A 24,883-nucleotide genomic window follows, 5' to 3' on the forward strand; every position below is an offset into this window, starting at 1 on the left:
GTTGTCTTTTGTCATTGCAGTCGTTGTACAAAAATTTTCTCGTGATTCCGGCTGGACCTGGGTAGGAGGTCTCGTAAAACTCGGATATTTCCCGAGAGACAGTCGCGGCAGTTTCCCCACTCACGATGAGCGCGAAATTATTCTTTTTAAAAGCATGCCTCAAGTAAAACGATGTATAACCGTCCGCAAAGGGCAGAGGGCATGAAACGTAAACAGGTGCACATTATGCTGGGGAGAGTGCGTCACGAGCAGCTAGACAGAATCAAACTAGCTTCGCCCTACATTAAAACTACAGACGTCCTCGGTGTCTCTTTCTTTTCTTCGCAATGTTTTTGGTTCTAGAAATATGGGGAAGTGGGTTCGCTCCCCACTCTCGACGCGTGTTTTTCTTTCTTTCTTTTTTAAGTAAACTTAAAAATGTTAATTTTAACCGTAGTGAACAAAGGCTTAACCATTCCCCTATACCTCCTTTGGCGTTGTAGACTGCTGACCTTTCTTTCTGTATATATATATAAATTGCTACAAGAAGGAAAAGAAGTGGTGTAGCGTCAAATGCATCCGTCTCCAACGAAGAAGAATCAGTGCGTCGCACGTGGCTGGTGTAGGTGCTGCCATGGCCATGGCCAACGAATATAAATGCAACGCTTGACCATCAATCGTCGTTCGTCTCATTCGTCTCGTTACCACTGCGCTATCTGCCCACGTTCCTAGCAGTAGAACAAGACTACACTAGTGCGTGCCGCGTAACAAGTGAGCGTGACGGCACGTGATTAGATCAGGTGTGCCCCAGCCCCGCAGAACTCGGATTCAGTGGATGCTGCGGCGTGTGTCACTAGTCCGCGTGTCCAAGTAATTGGCGCCAAAAGACGACGACACGAAAGCGAAAAAAAAATGGCTGCGTATCTGCTCCTTCTGTTGCAAATGACGGCGAAAGACGATAGTCTTTCGTAGATATTTTCCAAGTAAATGCATCCCTTTGCTTTCCCGCTCACCTCTCATGGTGTTCCTCTCCCGTCTCGTTCCTCCCAAGGTGAACAGGTTTGCTCAAGTCCATTTAAATTTACCTCGTTCCACTGCTCCAAGTCGGGTGCCTCGATGCCAGCGCTGCCGTACGGCGGGGACGCGCGCAAATCGGGGAGTCATACTTAGACATTTATAGAACCCCGTTGCCGTTCTCCACGTGCGTTCCAAACGGAACGTGGAACTTATCTAGTAGAGCCTTTCGCAACTGTTGCCCTTTGATTTCTTAAAATGCCACCAGAAGCTATACAGTGGCGCGGTCGACAGCAGCCGACGGGGTATTTTTTTTTCTGGAGTGGATGTAGTATTTCATTTCACAAACCAAGCATCGATGATTTTTTTAATAACGGAACACTGTAAATATCACTTATGTATTGATTTTCTGCCTTATATTTGCGTAGTGTCTTGTTCTTGTTCAACAACGTTGACAAGTATGAACATTAACACCGGACTTAGACGTTTATATTTGGCTGTGGGTACATAAAGCTATTGAGCAGCATCAGTTTCACTTTGGCCGGGTGGGTGAATCGAGTCACAAACAGACAGACAGACAGACCAAAGTTTCTGCGTTTAAGTAGTCCAAGAAAGGCTATCGTCTTTAAAAATAGACGAGGCATGGTGTAGCAGTCAAGGAGTCGTTGATAAGTGTCGCAAGCTTGTGCCTTCAAGGAACGTAAGCAGACTTAAGACGCCGAGGTGTTTTTTTGTTTGTTTTTTGCAAAGCCTTCGTTAGAGGGCGAAGGATGCCGAGACTCGGCCCGAGGGCGTTCTTGATATTGACGTCAGTGCTTCTCTCCCTTAATCCGCCCCGTTGTTTGCTGTTTTCCTAAGTTCGCGTCGACCTCGCACTCCTGGCACCCTCTCGCGTATGCGGAAGCCACGGTTCTGTCGCTGTGCAAAGTTGTGTTGTGTTTGCGCCACAGCTGGTGAGCTCCCGAAGCACTGCGGCTCCGTGAGCGCAGAAAAGAATGTACGAGGAGCTTGCCTCGGGCACTATAAGGGTGCTGCCTCAGGAAGGGCGCGGGGGGAGCTGAGAGGACAGGAGAAACAAGATGCCTTCCGGCCTCGTCCATGGGCACGGCCTCTCCTTGCAAGTACACTGAAAACACTACACCCTGTGACTGAGTCCCTGTTTTCTTGCTAATGTATGTCAACAGGAAGGTTAAAGTGACTCTCAGACTTACTCGGCTTCTCCCGGCCTGTTCTGGGAGACACCCTTCGTTATTGGGTTTCTCGCGCGCTCACATGCACGTGAAAGAGAGAGGGAAAAACACAACTAACTTGCGGTGCACGCCGCCTAAGAGGGCGACAGCTCCGTGCTAAGTTATTTTACCCGTTAGTTGTGCTCGGGAGCCGTCTCTTCTTTAGCAATAGCGACGAAAAGAACAATAACAGAGTCGCAAATGGAAGATCACCCACGCGAACAACAAAATCGAGATATAAGTTGATGTTTCGCTAATCCAGTTATTCCGCGCTCTAATTAGATTGCGTGGGTGTGTTCGTATGTGCGGATATTGAGAGCTCATGTATTTCCGTTCTATATCAGTTTTCTTCGTGCGTGCGTATCTGGAACTTCCCAGCGTTCCTCGACGTTTCAACTAGTGGTGGTGGCGGCGGAAAGACTACCCTTTTAGTTAGTATACAGCGTGCAGCAGGGAACCACTTTGTTCCACGTTATTCGCACGCGCATCCGCTACACGAAGGTGGATCGGCTGAGGTGGTTTACCGTTTTGAATAAAGCCTTGAATTAAATTTGCGCTACTCGCTTCAATTTCCTCTAACTTCGACTTCCGGTGCATGAAGAGCCTAATGGGGTTTGCTTATTACCGCTCGTGCGAATGAGAACCCGCCTGAAGTTTGATGCGATCGTCTGCCGCGGAGCCAGTAAAAGTAGGGAGGAGGTGGCTCCTCGCAGAGTTGGCACTCGTACAGCACGGCCGTCAGCCTGATACACTTCGCTTCCACGTGAGTAAGGGGAACAATAGGGAAAAAAAAAGGTTAGAAGAGAAGTGTATCTGCTAATGGACAGGCTACAGCCTGGTTGACATTCATGCCTTTCCTTTACCTTAATCCTTCCTTCCTTCACTTCGCTTCCAGGCAAGTACAAAAGCGATCGCGCGCTCTGATTGTCGCGTTAGTGGCTGCCGTGTGTGTCCGTCCTCACTCTATCCGTGTCCTTCCTCTTTTGCGCAAATATATGGTCTAATTTTGGAGTACCAACGTGCCCAGAATACTACCCTAATCAAGTTCATTTTTGGTGGCTGCGTTTGTATTCTACGTACTGTGTAGTTTAACGTGACCATGTTTGTATTCTGCGTACTTTGTAATTTAACGTAACCATGGCTACTGCGCATTGTACGATTGATACGAGTGAACCTTTAGAAGAACGTCGACGGAAGAAGGGCGAGACTATGCGACGAAGGCGTGCAGCCAAAACAGACGAGCAATGGCAACAACGGCGTTTGGCGATGTTTTGCACGAAGATTTGTTTCAAACTTTTGTTCATTTGATTATTCCGCCCAAACAGAACCGCGGGAAAAGGTCAGAGCGGGGAAAAACCGACGGCTATACATTACTGTCACCTAAATCCTATCGATCGCCTTAAAATTTTTATAAATGTATACCTGTTGGAGCGGGGAGCTCGTTTAACACGTGAAGACACTTCCTGAGCCTCTTATATCAGAACTCTCAAACTCGTAAGAAACGTCTCAAGCGGTCCCGCTTGTCGTAAAATCAAGACTGCTTGCGAAGAACGGCCCAGTCGGCGAAAAATACCGTGCTTAGAGGAGAATCTAAAATTTCCACTTCCATGGTATTGTCCCGTTTAATGCATCCCGCATACCATCTCACTGCTCCCAACTGGCACGCATACGTTCTATAAAACCCGCCCTCCACGCTGCCGCGCGCGGGAATGCCGGTAATGCGGCGCCGCTCGACATTCGTGACACCTACACGCGCCTGCATAGACTCAAAGGGATCCTTCATTTCCGGCCGTCACCCCACCTCCGCCAACCTGACTGTCACCGCAGCCCCGCGACAATGAAAAGTTGTAAAAAGAAGCGGCGGAAAAGTTGTCTCATCGGTTTATTTCTCGCTAGCGGAGGGAGCATTTAGCTCACCCAGGTCGACGGAGTCCCGTTATATAGTGTGCGACCATTTCCAGCTGACGTTAACGGGAGCGGCACACGCGAGCTGCGCCGGCTATCGTTGAAATCGACTCTCCACCCTATCACCCCCTACTCTCAGGCGACGTCCTCCTTTCTCGCTCTATCTGCATCAACGTCGTATCCTTCCGTGTATAGAGTCGCCGCGGAATCTCATATGCACACTCCGGTCTCCGATTCCTTCCCTTGGCACTGCTGGGGGTACCGCAAGGCTTCCCTTTGTGCCCCCCCCCCCTTCTTTTTTTTTTTTTTTCCCCTACATCTGCTTTGCCGGCGTCTTTCTCGTTGCGAGTGCAATTTCCTCTTTCGGTTCTCCACTCTTTCCCTTCGAAGACCAACTCCTTTTTTTTTTTTTCGGTACCTCACTTGCACGTCCGCCGTGGAAGCAGTTCGCATTGTTTCTTAGTATGTTTCCTTTTTGTGTGGGGATCTCTAGCCCGTCGGAGGGGGACTTGTCTGCTCTTGACTGGGATTTATTTCTCGCATTTGCCGTTTTCGCTGTGGGTTCTGTATGTTTCCCTATTTGTTTCTTGCTTCCTTACTAGGAAGGGAAGAGAACAGAGCTAGTTCTACGAAGAACTTAGTAGGCTGCTTGTCACCGGCGGTCAGCCGTCACTCGGGGCCACCTCCGGGGAACCAAGGAATTGGTTTTCTCGTTCCCGGAAGGGACGCGCCGAGTGTGTTCCACTTGTGACCCGGCATCTGCAGCCTAACAGTTCCACCGATAGCGGTTCCTGGCGCCGCGCGCCCGCTGCCGCCTTCTTTCAAGTAAACACGAAAGTGTTGGAGAAGATAAAAGCAACACTCGGAGTTGAGTACAGTAAAACAAAAAAAAAATCTGTGGTTGGTTCCTCTGTCATAGGAATCGGTAAAACACGAAAGTGAAACGTGCAGCGAAATCTGCAGCTGCGCATGATATGCGGGTCGGCGGCTGTCTTGTGGGTGTGTTTGGCGAGCGACGTCCTGCTGGCGGGTCGCTTCGGCAAAGGTGTACTGGCTTCATTTCTGTGACGGATATGACGTCAGTGAAATCTTTGTGTATCCCGGCATAATACACTTTCGTGTAAAAATATAAGACCTGAAAACGAACAACACCAAGGAAGTTATATTTCGCCTCTCCATCTTCTTGGTGACTGATGAAGACGAAATGATGAAGTTCTTTTGGTGCTCGAGCCGAGAGGACGATCTCGACTCGCTCTGATGACCGACGTTCGATGCTTGAAGCAGGTGAGGGATGAGGACTGCCTTTCTTTCTGGATATTAGGTTTAGTTACACTATTTGCATTACTCCAAGTATTTACATCAGGACAGAATGACGGTTGCATTGTCACACTGCCCGCAGCATCCTGTTCGGCCAAGATCTATACTGAACTAGATGCCTCTCTACCGAACCCCCGGACAAAACCCAACACTCTGGTTTTGATTCCAAAAACCACGCCTCCAAAGGGGGCGTTCAAGAAAGAGCGAAAACAGTTTTCAACATGATTCATATGGAGCACAGATTGGCCACAAAAATCAACCAATCCTAAAAATGTCCTCACGTGCGGCCACATGACCCAACACTCTCTGTCATGCAACTCCTAGTACGTTTCCCACGTACGTTACTGCAACCGACAAGCAAATACAAGACATTTGCCTCCTAAAGTAACTAACCACGCGGAGTGGTCGAACCATTACGTTTAGCGGGTGGCGCCTGTTCAAAGCCAAAGCCTAAAGCTTAGAGCGGTCTTCGCGCGGCTAACTTCTTACAGCGTCCTCGTCTTGCCGCCTCGCACTTGTCCGCGCGCGCGCCGGCACAAAGAGAGTCGTAAGCTAATCCCTTCCCCAGACTAAGGGACGCCGCTTCCCGCCGCCTGACTACTACTGGGAAGAGCTCCTTCAACTCCAGGCGAGTACGTATTCCCGAGGCGAATGACCTATAAACGAACAGCACCGACACCGGCTTCGCAAACCCTCAAAAACTACGCCACGCGCCTTTTCGACACTAAGAGACACCATCTTTTCGCCTCCCGTCAGCTTGTCATGACGAACGACCGAGCAGCAAGCCATAATAGAGGCGTGCGCGCTGTCCGAGGGAACCCCCCGCCGAAACTGTTTTCACTGATGCGCACCCATCCGCCGTTCACTGAGACCTCCCGGTCGAGCTGACCGCATACCAACGCAACAAATGTACTCGTGCTAAGCACCCCCGTCTTTTACCACACAAAAGGAAGGAGCACAAAGCATGCACTCGGCGGCCTCCAACTTCGCGTCCCTGCGGTTGCGTGAAATGAACGCAGCATGACAGCTCCAAGCGGTGGAAACGCTGATACATGGGCCACCGGCGGCTTTCATTAAATAAATGAGGAACTCGAACTTAACAAGGGATAACGTACTCTTTAGTACTAAAGGTTGCTTCCCCGCAAGAAGACCCTGTGTGCAGGGGTGCACCCTTTACAGGCCGCTTCCTTCGTTGTAATGGCGTCACTTCCGTGTCGGATATGACGTAAGTGAAATCTTCGTGCATCCCGGAATAAAACACTTTCGTGTTAAAAGGGGGGTGCTGGGGACAGGTTGCACGGTCAATGTTACCTGTTATTTGGCCGCCACAATTCGAAAGCATGTGTCGTGAAACGCGTATACGCATAAAGCAGAACTCAGGAGTATGGATTAGAACTCCTGCATAAATTCGTTCGACGTGCTTACATACGTAATTACTGGCACACGTTAAGTGGCTTGAGTAGCAACCATGACAACAACAGACAAATTTGCTCCATTTTGAAGGCTATCACGTCTAAAGAATACTCACGCCAATTTTAACGTATGAACTTAAATCAAATGAAGGAAACACAGCCATAAAGGAAACAGCGGAGTAAGGGGTGACGCTCACCAGCTATACTTTACCGAACTGGGCTTGTGACGTCGTAATACGCATTTGTATATGCTTGGCTGCCGGAAAAGGAACAGAAAATTAAAAATAGTACTTATTGCGGGCTTTCAAGTCGGACTCATATCGCTTTAAATTCCCAATACCGTTATTTCCCCGTAACGGGGGAATTAACAAACGGATCCACTGCGGAAACGGGCGGGAAATCTACCGTATTCGTATATGCGAAAACTACGAGGGCTCTTGGTGCTGCACCGTCTCAGAGTGTCTCGGTTATAACGCAACTCCGCCTGTGACAACAATCACCTTGCCGAATGGCCTCGACCTCCGCATTAGACGCTTTGCTTCGCGGACCACTTCAGCAAATTGCTCCAGGCTGCTCGTTACTACCGCAGAGCAATGCGAGAGTTGACAAGAAGGGTGAACTTCGGTACCTGTTAGTCCACTAGTTTGGCGGCGTTCTTCGGCTCCTTTCATTCATCTGCGGTGTATTGACTTGCGCGCCCGCCTTTCACTGCTGCCGAGTTTAAACTCGCGTTATGGAACATATCGCACTGTGCAACGCTTCCCAGAAACGTGTACGTGTTAGAAGACGTTTCAAGGCTTCCGACGCTGACGCCTACACCAACTCCGACTCTAGCTTTCTCGCTCAATGGGAAATTTCGAAGTCTAAGAAATCGCTTCTCCGTTTTCCCAGAGGAGCACTTAGGGCCTCTCTCAATTCGTACAATTGTAGAGCCCGTTTTATTGTGCGAAGCAAGAATGAAATATTCGGCTACTAATATTGAGCGCGTTCTCACGCGAGCGCCTTCTCTCGCAGCCTGTTGGCCAATCAGCATCGAGGGCGGCGCGTTCACAGTTTAAAGCTTCACCGCTAAGTGATCCACGAGTACCTAGCTAACAACGTTTCCCGTGTTAAAGCACGTGGCCCGGTTTTGGGACAGATTTCCGCTGATGAACTGAACTCATTTCCCCGTGCACTCTCCTTCATCTGCTACAACCCCCCAGCCACGGTATGCCCATTTTTGCAGAGGCTTGAATCCGCTAACGACGATGCCGGCCATTTGCGAAACGACGCCACTAAAAGTAAGATCAAAGGCCGTTGAAACGGGCACACAACGAGGACACCTGCACTTTTGGCACTGCAGCACTCCTGTGGCGACATTAGTGCCACCTTTGTTTTGTAAACACCAGGGGGAGTTATCGAACCCGCTATTTATCGAACCCGGGAGTTATCGAACAAGCCAGAGTTCTGGCGAACGAAAACTAATAAATTTGTCCTTGGCGATCTCCCCAATTTATGTCGGTGGTAGTGAAAGAGACCACGGATCTGTTAGATGCATTCTGGAATATATATATATATATTATATATATATATATATATATATATATATATATGAGAGAGAGAGAAGGAGAGCTAAAACAGATAGGCAACCAGACATCTAGGTAGGTAGGAAGACTAAGACAGACAGACAGACAAACAGGGAGGGAGGAAGGAAGAAAGAAGACTCACCTGTTGCACGTCACCCTCTGTGTAGGGAAGAAGAGTGGGTGTGAAAGAGAAGAGTGTGTAGGGAAGAATATATATATATATATATATATATATATATATATATATATATATATATGTGTGTGTGTGTGTGTAAGTAGAGACAGAGACACACGAGAAAGACATTAAAAATTAAAATAAAAGTTCACTGGCGTTTCAGGAAGACGACTTCCTTTCATCAGGGTGGTGGTACTCTGAAGAAAGGAAGTCGTCTTTCTGAAACGTCAGTAAACTTTTATTTTTTTTAATGTCTTTCTCGTGTGTCTCTGTCTCTGCTTACCTTATATATATATATATATATATATATATATATATATATATATATATATATATATATATTGTAACGGCTTAATTTGGTCCAACACCTGCCGCTACGGTGGCATGCTTATCGCAGGGGAAAAGTGGAGGCGTTGAAGAGGTTTTAAAGTTAACTGATTTAATTTACTGGTAACATTGATGGCATTTAGCACATACAAACTTGAAACAATTACACTTATTACATAGATGAGAAAGGCAGTCAAAAGATTAAGAGTACTTAGCGGGACATGGCTGACTGGATCCCGGTCTCCCGGCGGGAGGGCACGACGACGAGCGGCAGTTTCGGAAATGAGTCCTGGTGCAGGCCGCCGCCGCCTTCCGCCCTCAATAGCCAGCGGAGCCGCGTTATATTCGCTTCAAGCGGTCCGGGGAAAAAGTGCATCCTGGAGCGTGCGGACCTAATGGAACAAGGCTTTCTGCAGCCAATCCGCGAGACGCTTCTTAGCTCCAATCAGCCATGTTCCCGCCAAAAGTGAAAAGGGAAAATCAAACACCGACGCAAGGCCGAACCCGAAAACGCGCGCTTGGAGAACCATGCGTGTAAAGAAAGTAGTTTAGACGAAACGCACTAAAGTAAACAGGGGAAAAAGGGAGAAGGTCGTCTGAAGAACACTGGGGACACGGAGCCCGAACGCGACCAGCGCACACGCCACGGGGGGCATGGAACGCCGCGGCCGCGGTAGAGAAGCCGAGTCGATGGCTCGCTCCCCTCAACAGCCGTCGTCTCCTGGTCGGCCGACGGGCAAACACACGCGCCGGAGCCGTTTCTCAGAAAAAAGGGGGCCAGGGCCCAGCCGCGTCCGAAGCGTTTTCACACAAAACACTTGGGAGGAAAAGCCCCGGCGGCGGGAACAGAACTCAGAACAACCAGAAATCATCAAGAGACCTCCGCTTCGCGACAATATATATATATATATATATATATATATATATATATATATATATATATATATATATATATATATATATATATATATATATATATATATATATATATATATATATATATATATATATATATATATATATACATATATATATATATATATATATATATATATATATATATATCATATGCCGTGTGGAAGACAGAGAATCAATCTCTTTGTTGCTTCTACCCGCCCAAAACCATACACACTATCATGTGTGGATAATCATCATCATCCCCGGGAGTTCGTTCTCTCGGTGGCCTGTGCTGGTAAGCCTAATAAAAGTGCGCCTTCCGTGTCTCGGAACTCCGTCTCTCAATATATATAGCGAGATCTTTGGGAGAGGCCTTCGTCGTGAAGTGGACACAACCCGGCCGTTGGTGATGATGTACATATACACCCACGCCACTGCGTTCCACTTATTACCACGAAATCAATGTCGCACGACAAAACAAGAAGCTACGTGAGGACGAAACCGATCGGGACTGCTCCGGGGATACGAAAACATGTTACGAAGAAAGAAACCGAGATTTCGGCGCAAATCGGCACTTTTGCACCTATGGTGGTTGCCTCGCGGCTCGGGGGCGCTCGAAAAACAATAAAAAAGAGATACTGCGCGCGGGTGGGCGAGTTTTCTATATTGGAAAATTCTCAGAAAAGCGTTATTTTCGCGATACACGTCACAGGCATTTAGCGATATTGCTGTGGGTCTTACGTCCCACTTACGTATTATAGAGGAAGCCTCGTGCCGCCGATCAAGTCTCTTGGGGAGTGTGGGCGTCTTTCGTTTCCTCATCATTTCGTCCCGGATTTCGTTATCCCCTTCGACTCATTGAAAAAAAAAAGATAAAAAAGAACTGATTTATTTGAAGCGGCGGAAACAAGCTGGTAAAAAACTGAACGGCGCCCTTGCACTTAGTGGGCATTTTGAAATGTCCACTCACAATTCTTTTAAGAATTCGGAGAAAGAAAAAAAAAAATAAAGGAAACCATGTCGCAGCTGGCCATCACCCAGTTTTCTTTTTCTTTTTTGCTCTTTTCTCTTCTTACCCCGATTTGCGGAAATCGCTACCAGTTTCTTTTCGGCACACCGTCCTCCACCGTCGGCGCGTCTTCTTGGCTTCTTCACTAAATGCTGACGCCGAGTTATAGTGCGTTTAGCCCCTAGACTGAAACCGGGTCACCTGTATTATACTTTGAAAAGGGCGCGCTTCGCGGCCGGGTCTTCGCATGGAGAAGGTTCCCGGAATCATTTTTCTGACGATGCCATCTCGCCAGTGTCTCTCCGAAAATGACTAGAAATAGCGCGTATAGAAACGGTGCAGCGTCTGTGTCATGTCTTCGTGACAGGCTTCCAAACGTTAGATATGTTGTGAGAAGGAAAACGGTACTGGTTCGCGTATACACGCGCCAAGACAAGTCGAAAGTGAGGAGTGATACTGCTCAACAACATTTCACCTTTGTTGACTTTTTATCTGATCCACCATGCGCTGTACGCCATGTGGTGGGGAGTTGTTTGGAAACTGAGAAGAGCAGCAAATGGTATAGTGCAGTATAGTATAGTGTAGTGTAGTATAGTATTGTATCGTATAGCATAGTTTTGTTTAGTATAGTATAGTATAGTATAGTATAGCATGGTGTAATATTGTATTGTATAGTATATCATAATAAAGTATAGCATAGTATATTATAGTATAGTATTGTGTAGTGCAGTGTAGTATAGTCCTATATAGATATCGTATAATGTCCGGTAAGGATATACTAGTTTAGTCCAAAACCACTATAGAGAAAGAGAGAGAGAATGCAGTTTAATGGTACTGACGAGCTTTGCCCAGCAAACAGCCTGACATGCCACGTCAGGTGAAAAATAAAACGAGTGAGAAAAAAAAGGAAATAAAAGTAAGAGGGAAAGAAAGGAGGAAGATAAATAAGAAAAAGAAAAAAGAATGATGACAATTGAAGTCGGAACCAAGTTCAGTAGTTCGGTATAAACAGAAATGTTGAAGTATACTCCAGGAAATGTTCGCTTCAAGTTGAACAGAGTTCTGACCCTGCGGAGTAACCACACGCGAACACGGCACGTTTAGCGTTAGCATAGCAGCCGCGCTGAACAAACACACGCGAAATGTTCACTTTGACACCCCACAGAATAGACTACATCAGCTTTATTGATGATGGCGCTGTAGTTATACCCATCGAGGAAAAAGTTTAGCCTGGCATTCTCCGCGTCTTTCTGCTTACAAGAGGAAGGTCCGGCCGAACAAATCCAACTACGGTGGTGAGAAAGGAGCGTGGTGTTAATTATGATGAAGATGAAGAATACCACGATGATGATGATGAAGGGGGTGTTGGCGGGGGTTTGGAGTGTGCAACACCACGATGCCTGAGGGAGGCAATAGCAGGAAGTCGAGGCTGTGTTTCGGCCTCCGGGATTTGTTGCATTCCACAGCGACTAAGCCCTAAATACCGTAATCCACTTATTTTGCACTTCATGAGCCTTGCCGTTTGAAACTACGTGATTGAGATTAACGTCCAGTGTATGTTGGTAGGCTGGAATTACGCGGACCAAGCTGGTTATTACTAGCGCACAAGCGGGATCTGATATTTCGGGCGCTGTAATTAATTTCCTCTCTCTCTCTTACTGCACTTGTAGTAATTCGGTAACGTGGTATGGCAGGCAATCGTTCGGGCCGCTCGTACTGCACATGCATACTAAACCTGTCCAGGCGTAATTTCAATCCTGAACCTCTCTGCACAAGTACGGGTGGAAGTGGAGTGATGCGTGCGCTCTTGTTTGCCGATGTCCGATCGCGCAAATACTGCTGCGAATGTCAAGCGCGTGAGCTGTTCGCTAACTCTTTCCACGCAGTGGATTGCACGGCGAAACGGGAGAGGGAGAACAACACCACTTAGGCAGAAGGCTTGGTAGCTTCGGCTGTTTCGTTGCGCTTTTTTCTCGCAGAACGATCGACAGCTCTGAGCGTGCTCCACCTACGTTGATAGGTGACTCTACTGTAATAACATAGATCGGATGCCTCATCACCTTGATGGTGTTGGGCTTCACCGTGTTTGCGTATTCTGGAGGTGCGGCGTTTGATCAGCCAGTTGGCTGACGTTTAATGTACACGGAAGTGACGGCGCGGAAATTGGAGCAAAGCGCATTACCCAAAAACCGTGAAGGGAAGTTTTAAAAAAGCGGCAAAAGTATATCTGTGACGTGTCCGCTTCAGCGCCTCCGCGCGCCTTCCCAGACCGAAGTCAAATAAAACTGACTCGCATCCCCCAATCCTCGTCCGCGCATGGCTGCGCGTGCAAAGTCCCGCGAATGTAAATACGCAGCACAGGCAACGGTGTTGGGTGGGCGTAGGCGTTGGGCGCATACTCGTAGGTGTAATGCGCACGACGAAATGCGTTGCACCGTGCCAGGTGTAGACGGGTATGAATACTATCGCCCTAACGCTCTAGCGGGGAGATCTGTGTTGACGTCAGGAAAGAGAACATTGCAAAAGACCGGCGACGCTCCTTACGCATCCTAGATGCGTATTCACTGTGAGTTCTTCCAGCGAAGTTTCAACTCGGCTCGAGGAGCATAGATTTCCATTTGTATGATAAGCCGAATGGATGAAATCCGTCGTATCAGACCTGGGCCTGCTGCATGATGAAAAGTTATCTCCCTGCCTCCCTCCCTCCCTCCCTCCCTCCGTCACACACACACGCACGCACGCACGCACGCACTCACGCTCTTATCCCTTGCGGCGTGTTTTTCTTCTTTTTCATTCCTGCCAACCTACCATTTCGAAATTCCTATTTCCTCACATAGAACCGACGCACTACTTCCTCAGATCCTTCCTTGGCGTTCTAGACTATTCTTTCTTCGTTCGCTCGGCGATCCCCTTAGCCTCCAATGAAATGCTCCCCGGACATGGAAGCAACTCCGCCCAGTAAATACCTCCGACAGAGTATCGCTAGCGAATGTTGGATCCTAACTAAGGCTTTCACTTACGATGGGCAGATTCCGCAGGCAACAGCGCATCAATGATTCAAGAGACTTTAAGAATTTCTATTCGATACAAACATCACATTTTCCCGGATTCTTTTGCAGCAAACTCGGCGTCGCACCGAAGCGAGAGTCGCGCATTTTCGCGCCTGCATCACGACCATGAAACAAAACAATTCATCGCAAACATCCGGCACCGCCTTCCTCCTCCGCCTCTTCCTTTTTTAATCCTCATCCTCTTCCAGTCTTCTCCTGTTAAAGCGCCTCCCCTGGCTGCCAGCCCTCATCAATCGTCCAGTGGCTGACGGTGGTGCGCCACCTTGTGCTTTTCTCGGCGGAGTTTCCTCGGCGTTTCTTGTGCGTTTCTTCGCCCGATTATCGCAGGAGAGGGTGCGCTATGCGTCTCTCCGAGCTGCTTGCCTCTTCCTTGATCCCACCGGCAGCCGCGGACCAATTTGCGGGCGCTCGCGTGAGCTCGGTATCACGCGCTTCGGCCGGCTCTTTCGCGGTCATGTAACGCCCACCGAAGGGCAGTGCGAGCGAAATTGAACGCGCTGCCGGGCGGTGAAACCTACGCACCTGCCGTGTCCAGTGCCCCTAGCACACCATCTTTCTCCCGTCCTTTCTTTCTTTCTTTCTTTCTTTCTTTCTTTCTTTCTTTCTTTCTTTCTTTCTTTCTTTCTTTCTTTCTTTCTTTCTTTTGCAGGACCGAGGTGTGCACTGACCCGCACCTGTCTGTCCCACCGTTCTCTTTTTCTACCCTAAGTTTAATCACTTGCTAACGTAACTCTCTTGGTGCTCTACTTTATCTGCTTTCTTTCCCCCGTGATCTTTCTCATGGGACCCTCCAGATCAGAGCGTTCCCTGAGCTAATTTTTTTTCTTCTTCGCTACCACCTGCGGTGCGTCACGCCCTGGCTGTCGCATCACCTTACCCTCCCTCCGTGTGTGCGAACTCGATAAGGTATTCCTTGTTTCTTCGCGCTCCGCTTAATGCGTTATTTTTATGCCATGAGGCAAAACCGTTGAGGGCATCACTATCGTCATCACTATCATAATAATAAATATAATTATCATAGATTTCCACTTTCTTACCCGCTCCTCGTCTTATCCTTGCCTGCGTTTTTTTTTTTTTCCTTTCTTTCTCTTTGCGTTTGGAAGGTGTATGAGCGGTCTTAACTCCCTGGCTCGTTCTGGGTCGCTTGATATTGGGTCGTGCTTGCCGGTTCTTACACTTTCTTTTTCTCTTTCGGTTGTTGACGTTTATTTATTTCTGGCCTTCGCAGGTTTGGCGTGCCGCTTGATTGAACGATCAAAACGTATCAACGCGACGACCACATGCCGTGGTCGACCGGGTTGGAGTAGGCGGGTTGATGAAACTACCAGAGAAAAATAAACGCTACGAAAAACAAAAAAACGTGAAAGTCAGGCTTTCGGGTAAACAGATTGAAAAAAAAAAAAATAAGCGTAACCGGAAGTGCACTGCGAACACAGGTTACGTGCTCGATCACACGCACGTATATCTAATATGTGGCGAACCAGATGCCGCGAACTGCGACGGTTCCGCCTCGGGGCGATACGTCTGTCGACGGCTGCGAGTGGAGCGTGGCCTAGCGTTCTCGTTTCTTTCTTCGATTTCGTATATTCGCTTCGTTTTGAGCTCTCTCGCCATGACTCCCTGCTCGACGCGGAATGAAGCGAAGAAAATCCGAACCGTGTGAACCTTATTACTCGTCGCCTTACGCTCGCAGCTACGCAAGATCGTAAAACGGGATATATGGCCTGCCCGGGTTGGCGCTCTACGGGTACGCACAAATGGACGCATCCACGATAACAGCGACGCAGTGGACGAAGAAAAACGGACGTTCTCAGCTTCACACGTGGGACGCCCGATGCGCAAACAATAAGAAAGCCTAGAGGCAGGTATATATCTTAGAAGCTGACGCTGCTATGGATCGAGTTATCTCAATGCGCGGACATACATCAAGTTTGACAAAAGGCAAAACAAAGAAGTTGCAGAAAAAGGCAAGCGCAGCTCATAAGATTGTGGTATAGGTGGTCCCTCTCCTGTATGAACAAAAAGAACAGCTCAGCAACAACGAGTGCTATTGTACTGGCTTCAGTCCTGTTTATGGCTCCTGTTGGAGACGTGGCATTTCACCTTTAGGACATTCATATCTAGCACGCGAGCGCCTGTTCAACTCTTGGCAGTTGCAGTGACTATTTTTTTTTTCGTATGTCCGCTTTGCGTGCCAAATGGAATATAAAAATACGCCTCACGTCGATGTCACTTTTTTTGTGTGCATCCTCGAAGGTAGGGTATATAACTCCAGTTCGGCACTCTTTCGCGCTCCATAGTCTAGGTGTATACAGTTCTGGCGCGTTCAACTCAAAAACTTGAAATTCAATATCAGATATTTATAATACCGTCACTATCTTCTCAACTGCTAGTACAATAGCGACAGGATGTCAAAAACGGCGCGCTATCGCGTGGCCCAGACATGTACACCGTCGCGGCGTCGGGAACCAAATCAGTTTTTCTTACCTATCTCTCCACGTCAAAAAAATACGCATATCGCGTCGAAACATAGCAATGCCTCCAGGTAAGCCTCGCGAAACGTTCCGCCGTCAATCTAAACTCATCCCTAAGGCTCTCGGCGCATCTACCCCCACCCCACCCCCTCTTTTTTTTTTTTTTTTTTTTTGTACCTAAAAACCATCTCACGCGTCTATCTCAGTGGCGTAACCCACTTTCTGAACCCCTCCTCACCTGCGAGGAAATGGAAAAAAGGAACAACCTACCATCTAAGCGACCGACGTACGAAAAAGTACGACCAAAAACGCGATCTAACAATAGCTTTTGCGAGACACCGTTTTGCCGGCCGGATAACGCCCTGCTCCGTTCGTCGCGCTTACTCCGAGTCAATCCCAGTCTTGACAGCACCCCCCGCTGCGCCCTTCTTCAACGAGGGCGTGGGAGCACGCAGATTGCGCCGCGCGCGCCTCCTCTGTCATCCTCGAAGCAGCCAACCCCGGGCGGTGATGTCAGGGGGGCATGAAGCGGAGGAGTAGCGGATATAAACGGAGTGTGGGAGGGGAGATATTGTGCGCGTATCGAGCGGCGATTTTAATACCCGTGTTTGGTGAAGCTCGTTGAACAAGTGTCGTTGACAGGAGCGGCCGCGGAACTGGTATCGACAACTTCATGTTCATTCGCAGTGCGTGGAGAACACAAAAGCAAGTTGGAATCGACGACGGAGGTGGGGCGTCATCCTCGAGCCACGCCGGGCGCCGCGAGGGCTCTCCGAGGCGTGCAATTTCGTCGAAATGGGGGCGCATTCCTTATTTCCTTCCCCTCGGTGGAAACGTTGAACTATGCTAATGCCGACCTTTTATCAAAAGGCTGGTTTCAGATCGCGAATTTCGTATCCTCTTCAAAATTCTCCGAAAAAAAAAAAAAGCGTACTTTGGATTGACGTTACGAAATTCGGGGGGGGGGGGGGGGGGCTCACGATCTTTACGGTTGGTTTTCACGCATTTTGAGCGGCAGCATGTATAGCACGTGTCGTTGACTTTCACGGCTTCGCCCCCAGTCGTGTTCGAGTGTGTGGAAATTCGAATGAAGGAATTCGGATCCCATTTCCACGGCAGCTGGCAAAATCCCGGAGGCCGAACTATTTTCGGGTGCGAGAAACGGATGCCAGCGGGCTGTTTTTCCCACCGGGATGAGATGGTGGCGCAATCCTGATGCTGGCATTTCGTAACAGCTCGTCTCGTTAGCTAATGCGAAGCTCGGTTCGTGTTAGCTGCATGACGAGCATTGCGGGCTCGGTGGCAAGCACAGTTAGCGACAACCTCGTGCCCCTCGCCCGCCCACATACTCGCACGTGTTGTTCGCCGCCATTCATCATCATCATGAGCCTATTTACGTCCGCGGCGGGACGGAGGCCTCTTCCATAATTGCAATCCTACCTTGCGCCATCCGCCCTTAACGCCGCATGTTCTCTCGTTCCTCCATTCATACACGGAGTACGTACTTATGTTTGATGTATGTATGTATGTATGTATGTATGTATGTATGTATGTATGTATGTATGTATGTATGTATGTATGTATGTATGTATGTATGTATGTATGTATGTGCATGTACGTATGTATGTATGAAATCGAAGCTTCGACGGACGCCCGTCTGGTCGGGAATGACACTGAAGTACATAATGAAGAATACGCCGACCACCAGAGAAAATAAAAAATAAAACAGTGACGTTTCGGCACCCCGAACGGGAGCCTTGTTCACAATAAAAGCAGAGACAGAAAGCTAAGAGTTTAAGTAGTATAAAGCACGTGACCTAAACACCTTGCGTAAGCAGGGGGAAGATTGCCGTCAGTGAGGTTCAGGGTGTCTTAGCGGCGAAGCTCCTTAAGTCATGGGTCTGTCTATCCCTTGTGTCTCGTGGTACGTGACCGCCGCATGCTTTCGGAGATGTCGCAAAGTGGGCCGCGTTGCACGCGCAAGAACCGGCTGCAACCGGCAGCGCAAACTCGGCACCGGGAGCGCGAGCTTGTCTGTGTTCGCCAACGGAGGCGCGAGCGCACGTGCACTGCGAGGGGGAGATCACGCAAGAGATCACGCCATGAACGCAGGCAGTCGTTCTCGGAGATCGAACGAGACGCAAGGACCTTTGCTCGTTTCCTCTCGTCTTGTTCGGGCACAAGTTCGCCCTAAATAAAAGTTCTTTCTTTACCGTTGTGTCCCATCCTACGTGACAAATTGTGGTGCAGGTGCGGGGTAGTCCTCGATGGCGCGGAGTCTTTCACCAGGTCTGGGCCTGGGAGCATTGACTCCGAAAATAAAAGTTGATTTGTACAATGTACGCACACAGTCTTACGTCTTTCTTAATGATGTAATGGGCGAACTTTCACGGGAGAGTTACGGTTACCGATGATCTCCCCCTCTCGAGCTTCGCCCCACTTATCATTCATTCCGTGGATATGGCGTGATTTTTTTTTGTTCGTCTGTATCATTATGGATTCAAGATACAGCCTAGAGGCGAAGTCCTTCTCGGTGGCGACAACACGTGCCTTGCCCCAGTCTATCTCATGGTTAGACGATTGTGCATGTTCCGCGAGGGCATTAGTGGACACTTTTCCTTCCTTTACGTCATTACAATGCTCTTTTAACCGTCTTTCAAAATTCCCAGATTCCCGTATGTATAATCTATCACAGTTCGCGCATGGCACTTCATATACAACACCGGGAAATCGTTCTTTCGGTAATCTATCTTTCACTTTCGCAAGAGCGTCCTTTAGCTTCTGGGTAGGAACGTGGGCAACGTGCACGTCATACATGCGCAGGACTCGGGCAAAAGTCTCACTCACTCCCGGCACGTACGGAATGCTGCATCTTTTTGAGCATCTCTGTGAAGCTGCAGAGGCGCGATCCAACTTCTTTTCCACCGAAGTCACGAAGGAATTACATGTATGCATGTAATGGATGTATGTATGTATATTTAATATATGTGTGTACGTGTGCGTGCGTGTGTATGCGGGTGCATATGTGTTGCGAAAGTCGGAAGTATACCGACTCGGAAGTATACCGAAGTAGTATTTTCTTGCCGGTTTTGGGCCGTGTGAGTCAATTTGGTTCCGCTATTGCTCGGTGGTATCACTTCCTCTTGGCAAATATTCAGGCTGTTCGCTGTTTTGCCTTTAGTTCCGAAGCTAATCAACAAGGATACGGTTCCAGATTTTTTTTTTTTTTTATCAAGGCTTGAAAGGAACCTGGTTCGTGTTTCATCGAAAATATTACTGGTGCGCTATATTGTACAGAGGTATGGAAATTGCGTTTGCGCAACATATACGCAGGGAAGCGCACGCCTTCGACCGTTCTTTTTCTTTGGCAAGAGGAAATGATAGGATGTTAGGCAACCAAATAATGCTTATAAGGAGAAATGGAAAATCACAGACGATGATCAAATGTTGCTCCGGCACCTCATTCCCCACCTTCTCCTTCGCTTTATTTTGTGTGTGTGTGTGTGTGTGTGAGAGAGAGAGAGAGAGAGAGAGAGAGAGAGAGAGAGAGAGAGAGAGAGAGAGAGAGAGAGAGAGAGAGAGAGAGAGAGAGAGAGAGAGAGAGAGAGAGAGACGAAGCTCTCGCAGACAGGCCAGGCAAAATGATATTGCACAGATTGTAAATATTTATTATTGCGCCAAACAACAATTGAGTACGTCGGCGCGATTCTAATGACAACACTCTCCCAAATCGTTGGGGTGGCGTGCTGCTACAAGACGGTTTGTCGCTTAATGCATGAAGTCAAAAGTTCTGTTTGGGCTATTGTACTTTGTATTCTATAGGTAGCACTCAGGACGGTGAATTTCATGTACCCCAAAAAAATTACCCACTCGCCGAGCGTCGGCGGCGAGATTTTTTTCAGAAGCCGTATGGCCCGCCTGCGCTTGTCTCGATTTTTGTGCGGTATCCGGTACACTTCTGCATTTTCTAATTAGCGGAGTACGATGCAGAAGCATTTTGCGGTTGTCACTTGTGTTTTATTGCTTACCCTTAAATACCTCAAAAGAAACAAATCTGCCGTGTGGGCTCACCTATAAAACAATATACGTTTCTCAAAATCTAAAAAGGGGGCCGGGGGCTTCCATTGGAAATCGGTGGGCAGCAGTTCCCCGATTTTATCAGGAGGGACAAACTTACCGCAAACTGCATAACATCCGAGGATGTAGTGCACAAGTTCTTACGGCTTTCTGAACATGTTACCTTAGTGCTGATTAGTCCTCGTAAGGCATCATCATCATCATCGTCATCATCATCATCATCATAATCACCAGCCTGTCTACGCCCACTGCAGGGCAAATGCCTCTCCCATGGATCTCCAATTATCCTCGTCCGGTGCTAACTGGTACCAAACTATACCCGCAAACTTCTTGATCTCATCTGTCCACCTAACTTTCTACCTCATAAACCAAACGTACATAAATCATTCTCCTCCAGCTTGCATCTTGTATGACACGATATATAAACGTCGGCATCAATCGCCGTCAACGGACCCGATTCGTGACAATCCGAAAAAGACATGCATCACGACCACGTGGCTCGTTAGTATATGCGCGTCAGACAAAAGAGATACGAGACAGGCTCATTTGAGCCTGGTCCCGAAGCACTGGAATAAACGCGGGGACGAGTCCTTGATACAGTCCGGAGAAGCTCTGAGACGGCGTCCAAGACAGATGGTTGTCATCCGGCAGCCAGCGTCACCCGCTATCCCGCTCCGTGTCTCCCGGTGCGCTAAGCTTCTTCGGCTTGTCACTGGCTCACGCCCTCTAGACAAGGAAGGCCTGGAGATTGCCTCCGCAATTCTGCGTCTTTTCGTAGGTTAACTGGTAGCCTTAGTTGCATGCCAGATGCGTTGTTTTCCAATTTATACCGTCGGGAACGGAAGGATATTGTTGAGGATACTACGACGAAGTTATGAGGAGCCTGTGGTCCTACCCGAAGGGTGTATTCCGCAGGCTCAGCTAACACCACCTAGGAAATAAAGCCGTCTAGCGTTTGTATCGCTTGTGTAGCTATCTGATACATCCATCTTCAACGTACATACTTTCCGCCGTTTAGTTTCTCGTTCGTTGAATAGGATAAACCTGAACGATCACCTCGACGACGCTGAGACAGCAAGCAGGCTTTTTTCACTATGTGGTGTTGGCTCGCGGTCTAGAGAAACTGCCGCGACGGCAGCTCTGACACCCCCGACTAATAAGACCGAGTGGCTCACCACTGGCATCTATTCTCTCCAGATTATTTGTTCAAATTCAGAATAGCTACGATGAAATTCTTTCTTATGGGTTAAAAAAAAAGATAGAGAAACATTGTGATATTGTCAAGTCGATGGTTTGCCAGGCGAAGCTGTAACCATGCGGTCTACCCTCGCCATCATGGCAGTGACGAGAGAACGTGTTTCTCGCTGTTCGCAGACAACTTGGTACGATCCTTATCTCTCAGATACGCTTCGCTCGTAATGGGCGATCGCGACGGGGGGCCTGTACATGGCGGGAACTGACGCCTGGATTCACTCAGAAAGCTATACTCTTAATTAAAGTATCGATGTCGCGTCCGGTCGCACAAAGACAGGCATGTAGCTTTCGCTTGGGTGATCACCGCTTTGGGGTTGTTATCGATTCGCGGCTGCAGTTAATGAAGCTTTTAGTTTCAAGTGCGGGCCCTTGGCGGACGGCCCAAATTTAATAAATCGATTGCGCGTATACTTTAATGCTGCAGTTATTTGTTTTCCGTATACGTTTATGTAAGGAAAAAAATATTATTTCCGGGTAAGTTTTTCCTTCTTCTGCCTCTGAGCTCACCGGAAAGTTGTTCAGTCGATTATGTATTACTGTACGGAAGCTGTTCTGTGGAGCTGTCGTTGGTTCACTACTTATGATAATTATTGGGATTGGTAGAGCGCAGAATGCTTTGGAGTAACATAACGTATATAGGTGTGCGGTTCCCGCAACCTTTGCTTTTTTTTTTTTAAAGAGGGAGGAAGCTGTAAGCCAGGATAGCGAATGAAGGAACAAAAAAGGCGATTGCTACAAAAGAACTTCGACAGAATTCAAAAGAAAGCAACGACTACTAGAAAACTACGAATGAAGGCGACGCCTACGAAAGAACGTTGCAACAACTGTGAAAGAAGGAGATGGCTACGTAAGAACATTAAAAAAAACTGTAAATATGAGAAAGATCGACCGATGGGTCGTAGTAGTACTAGCGCAGCTTCGCGGTTTTGGGGCAGTCAAAATCCCGGGCCATCTCCACTAACGTGAAACCTGGGGAGGGACGAAGCATGCAGTGTGTGAATGTATTCTTAGCGCCTTGGCGTTTTTGCCCACGGAGATGAAACCGTTGGGTGGGTAGGGGTATACAGCTTTGCTGTAAATTTCTCTTGTCTTTGAAGCCCGAAGCTCTCTAGCGGGAGGCGTAAACGAGTGTCGCGCAGTTTTTTTAGTACGCGCTACGTTCTAGCGCGAGGCGTAAACGAGTTTCCCGGGGTTTCAGTACCGTGACTGCATGAAACGACGATTACGACGACGACGACGACGACGACGACGACAGGAGACGCCAACAGCCTCAGCACCTAAAGGGCTTCGTCCCTAACAAGCTTGATTGTGGTCAAGCATGTACCCTTATGTGACGGTGTCCTCTAAGGAAGCCGTAGTGAAGGCTTGCTCTGCTCTGGACGTCAGCATGAGCTCCGTGGCTGCGCAGGGATAAGCCAGCATTGCTTCCCAGCATGCTGGAGTGTGGTTGCCGATGCGGGTCAACGTTGGGCGAACAATCTCATAACGTGTTGTAGATGTTTGGGGTGTCTTCTGTAGAACCACAGTTAGAGGGTGCGCTCGGTAGATGTAGAGAGCGGCGTGGGAGAGTGAACGAGTGGAACATGAGAGGCCATAAAGCCAGGGTAGAAAGTAGCGTTTAGGGTGAAGGAGGCCGAGACAGTCACAAATCCCACAGTCAACACCCTTCCAGTCGTGAATGTTCGGCGGTTAGTGTGTTAGCCTCTCGGTAGAAGACGGACTGCTGCCTTGTGAGTGTGTGATAAGTAATTGGAATAAGGATTTGTGAATATCGCAAAATATTTGTCTTACTGGCTCTAAGACCGCAATTACTGGTATACGGGAAGCTTTTTCTATTAGGGAGGACTTCTTTAAACGCACACCAATGCAGCCAGGAAGTTCCGGAATAAGAAATTTCTGTAAAATTTATGAGACTGTGTTCCAATTACTTTTGACAGCAACTGTACCTTGCGGTGCGCTCGAGGTCTACACGCTCATGTGATAAGGTGCGACTAGGCAAGCTATACCGTGTGTGCGCCAATAGCTCTGTAGTGCTATTGGCGTTGCACAATAGCCTTGGCGTTGCACAAAGGCGCTGCATGAAAATAATTCAGGGAATAGCCCTGAATGTGCAGTAAGTTTTTACCGTATGAAACGTTGGCATCGGCCCAGCCAAAGGCCGTACCACTAGTGAGAACAGGAACGCACTGGTTTTTCCACGAAACTGTTTCGTTGAGGAAAACTTTCATTGTAGTCCAGAGTTCGCAGCGTCCATAAATATCACAGTCGCTCTGGCTGCTAAGCTAACCGGGAGGCTAGACGATGGCAGAGCTATGGATTATTTATTTATTTATTTATTTATTTATTTATTTATTTATTTATTTATTTATTTATTTATTTATTTATTTATTTATTTATTTATTTATTTATTTATTTATACTTCCAATCCAATGGCAGATTATTGCAGGAAGGGAAAAATAATACAACATACAACATTTGCACGTACAACATTATACAAATTTGAAGAATACAGTGCAGGTTTGTGCAAATAAGTGTGTAACAAACAGTTCAGTATTAGCACATCACAACAACCATGCAGCTGAAAAGAGCGTCCGAAATACTAAAAAAAACATGATGCGTAATGAGTAGCTGCTGTTATGACTGAATTAATCGACAGCTCGAAGGGAAGGAAAGGTCAAATAGGTCAAATAGTTCAAATAGTCAACGAGAAATAGCTAGTACGTTTCTGCATAGCAAACTCTGGCATCCATTTAGAATGAAATCAAATGACCAGAGTACGATAAAGGGGTGAGTACTGCAGTGCAACTTTTCTCGCGAAGAAGCTTCTTCGCTTCCACCGTCCCTTTGCTTCTTTACCTTCGTAGGTGATGCCTATACAACAGCTCTACCCGTGTCCGCGTACATTTAGTTTCACATCCCGACGTCCCCTCTGTGAGTACAACTAGCGATTTAATTAAAAAGGCTGTGGACATAAAAAGCAGCGACGCCGTATTTTTCAGTGCTTCGGCTAAATAACGACAATGCGGTGATATTGCAACGCACACACACGCCACGCCGAACGTGATTTTCTCGCCACATCAGTATAAACCTGTTCAGCTTCGGTACTATTAACTGTCTAATCGGTATATTTCAAACAGCCTACTTTTGTCTCTGCAATGGTGCGGCAGTTTCCTCGTTA

At 47.9% G+C, this 24,883-nt stretch overlaps 1 protein-coding gene across 6 annotated transcripts in view; it reads left to right on the plus strand.

Moving 5' to 3' along the window:
• Positions 1 to 24,883, plus strand: part of LOC144145843 (rap1 GTPase-activating protein 1-like) — a 222,861-nt gene that overhangs the window by 135,944 nt on the left and 62,034 nt on the right. The gene's annotated exons all lie outside the window — the stretch shown is intronic.

The sequence above is a fragment of the Haemaphysalis longicornis genome, unplaced genomic scaffold, assembly GCF_048455015.1.
Source record: "Haemaphysalis longicornis isolate Haplotype H1 unplaced genomic scaffold, Haemaphysalis longicornis Haplotype H1 scaffold_7, whole genome shotgun sequence".
NCBI classification, from domain to species: Eukaryota; Metazoa; Arthropoda; class Arachnida; order Ixodida; family Ixodidae; genus Haemaphysalis; species Haemaphysalis longicornis.